The sequence below is a fragment of the Poecilia latipinna genome, unplaced genomic scaffold (assembly GCF_001443285.1).
Source record: "Poecilia latipinna isolate Pla-1442-1.1 unplaced genomic scaffold, P_latipinna-1.0 Scaffold2767, whole genome shotgun sequence".
Taxonomy (NCBI): domain Eukaryota; kingdom Metazoa; phylum Chordata; class Actinopteri; order Cyprinodontiformes; family Poeciliidae; genus Poecilia; species Poecilia latipinna.
Genome location: NW_015115383.1, coordinates 40,345 through 43,485, shown reverse-complemented (window position 1 = coordinate 43,485; position 3,141 = coordinate 40,345). Strand labels below are relative to the sequence as shown.

General features: G+C 37.0%; 1 protein-coding gene and 1 long non-coding RNA gene across 4 annotated transcripts in view; one reads left to right on the top strand and one right to left on the bottom strand.

The window, feature by feature from the left end:
- The window catches only part of LOC106939077 (uncharacterized), a 23,322-nt gene extending 21,119 nt beyond the window's left edge, over positions 1-2,203 (top strand). The window contains exon 4 of the long non-coding RNA XR_001422753.1: positions 2,124-2,203. This is a non-coding gene — a long non-coding RNA (uncharacterized LOC106939077). The remainder of the gene's footprint in view (positions 1-2,123) is intronic.
- Positions 1-3,141, bottom strand: part of ap2a1 (adaptor related protein complex 2 subunit alpha 1) — a 50,032-nt gene that overhangs the window by 24,089 nt on the left and 22,802 nt on the right. The gene's annotated exons all lie outside the window — the stretch shown is intronic.

Sequence of the window (3,141 nt, the reverse complement as noted above, 5' to 3'; positions counted from 1 at the left end):
AAATAAAACACTTTTTAATACAAGTTGCTGCTTTGACATGATCACAGAACTGCCAAAACATATGTACAAAAATCCTAAAAAATAAAATATTTGAAAATATAAAAAACAGCAGACAAAGTGAATCACAGGAACAGCCGGTGTAACGCTGACCTGATGCTGTGAAGCTACTCGTAGCAGGAGCGGAGCTGCGCCAAAAGCTACAGAACTGCCATACAGTTGCAGCCAAGCATGTTTTAATGTTACACAATACAGTTTTAGCAAGTTGCTCAAAGTCTAAACTGGTATTGTTGTGATTGTAAGGTGTAAAGTTTACCTTCGACCAAACGCCCCCCAAAGAAATCCCAGCGCCCTCCTTTTGTAAAAATTTCCGCCAGCTTCCCGTCTTGTTCCCTTTCCTCTAGCCNATATGTACAAAAATACCAGACAAAGTGAATCACAGCAACATCATCAGCCGGTGTAACACTGAACTGATGCGGTGAAGCTACCAGTAGCAGGAGCGGAGCTGCACCAAAAGCTACAAACACTGAATAGAAGAAGAAGAGCTGCCATCGATACAGTTGCAGCCAGGCATGATTTAATGTTAAACAATACAGTTTTACCAAGTTGCTCAAAGTCTAAACTGGTATTGTTGTGCATATAAGGTGTAAAGTTTACCTTCGACCAAACGCCCCCCAAAGAAATCCCAGCGCCCTCCTTTTGTAAAAATTTCCGCCAGCTTCCCGTCTTGTTCCCTTTCCTCTAGCCATGCCCAGCGCCACTTGTTTTTAATTCCTTTCTCAAGTAAACGTGTTTCTTTACCGGGTGAGACAAACTCCATCTTCTTTCATATCCCATTTGATTTAACTGCTGAACAGAACAAATGCGCTTCTTTTTTACAAACCGTTTTACAGTCATTGGTCAAGAACACGGGAGCTAGAATTCTGATTGGCAGACATCTTTGTCTATCATCTACAGTTTAGTTGAGGCGGCCGTTTGGTCCAATGCTCGCTTTGCTTGAAAAAGCCAGAAGTCTGGCCCCCAGGGAGCTACAGCTTGGTTGAGGCGGACCATGAAGATTGGTTGAGGTGGACCGTTTGGTCAAAAGCCGAAAATCCGGCCCCCGACCAGCGCTCTTTAAGCCCTGTGGCTGTATTCTCTCATTCAATAATTTCTTGTGGTAAACATCCATGAAACGTTTGATTCAAGCACTTCAAGTTGCATGTAAACAGGTGAAGAAATGAATCACGTTTTAAGTAAAAATTTGATATTTAAAATAATTCAGGTAATAAACATACACATAATGAAATATTATATTCTAAATAAATATTTTATGTGATTAAAGTAAACAATTATACAATCAGACATCTGCTTGTTACATGTAATGTAACAAGCAAACTGTCAGGACAATGGATTTTTGGGTTTGTTTGGCTTTATTTGGCTTTATTTTGTTTATTAAAGTAGCATCCACATAAAGTATGTATACGGCCTGCTGCGTTTGGGTCCACTGCCACACCACATCTTGACAAAGCACATGAAAGAGCCCATCTTTAAACATTTAATGTGTAATTAAACAATAAAGGTGAGAAGTAAATTTTATGACATAGATTACACTTTAAGTAAATATTTGTTGTATTTAACATATTTCAGGTAATTGTAATGAAATAGATCCTGTTCTAGAATTTTATGTAATTGAACATTACAGGTAACAAATGTGATGATCGCCTGAGGTAATACATTTTATGAACATTTTTTAAAAAATATTTTAATATAATTTTGGTTAAAAAATAAAAAAGGGGTCAAAATGTAATAAAAATATGCCTCATCTATATAGTTTAGCAGAATAATTTCACACAGATGTTGAGTCAACAGGTCACATGACCTAGAAGCTATTGAAGAAAAACCATAAATTTTGACCAAAAAAAAATTGTTAAAAAAAAAAAAAAAGGGAAAATGACTTAAAATGGAAAACAAATGACCATGCCTCACCTATACAGACTAGTAGAAAGATTGCAAAGTGATTGAGAAAATAGGTCAGATGACTTGGAAGCTATTGAAGAAAACATTAAAATGATTTAAAATATATGACTGTAAAATTTAATAGAGGATATTGTGTCTCATTTAAAAGCACGAATTAGCACTGACAGTCAGTTGGTCACAATTCAAGGCATTTATTAACATTTGTTTGACAGGAGTGTTTGGTTTGGTAATTTGTTGACAGTCCCTAAGTAAACCTTCGGTTCAACCTTGAGCTAAATGCCGCTTACTCCGCGGAGTGCGAATATCCAACTTGAAAACAACTTCACTGTGGTCGGAAACGCAAAGAAAAGATCGGTGTTCTGACTAGTTTGTTTTGGTCTGTGGACACCAAAGATGGCACAGAGTGACGTAAACGTCATACGCTGTGACGTCAGCTCCAAAGTTCTATATGCCGATGAGGCCAGTGCTAAAAGGCCAAAGCAATGTCATTCGAATGTCATTCAATGTCATGGATGAGATTCAATGTCATGGATGAGTCAAACCAAGTGAGAAGAATAACTGTGTTCAAATGCAAAAAAGAAATATAATGCAAGGTCTTGCAACATTCAGGCTGCCCCTCATGGAGGTATGACCAATTAAGAAAGGAGTTTGCCTTTTTACAACAGAAGACCAACAAGCCTCTGCTCTAAAGCCATACAGGAGATGGACGATGTTTTACAAAACCATGAAAAACTGTCACAAAATAAACTTGAAACACTAAAAGAATGTTTTATAACCTTACTTAACTGCTGATAAAATGGTAAAACTCTAGTAAAATTAGTTTAAAATTCTAGTTAAAATTTCTAGTTTATTTAACAAGCAAAAAAACAGTAAACTTCTTAAAAGACTCAAGGTTGATGTCAACACTGACAATGAGAGTGATTTCTACATTTATGAAACAATTATAGACATCAATATGGTGTAAAGATGAAAGTACAACTAGAATGTTCCCTGAAGTCCAATGTGGTTGCCCCACATAAACAATTATTTGAAGACACAGAAATATCACTGTGAATGACATCCACAACAATTAGCAAACCCTACTGCTTTCCAGCTTGCAACCAGAAAACTCTACTCAGGTTGTATGTCACTGAGCCAAGCGCCGACTTCTGCTGAATGGAAAACAGCACAACTCTGCTATTAAGA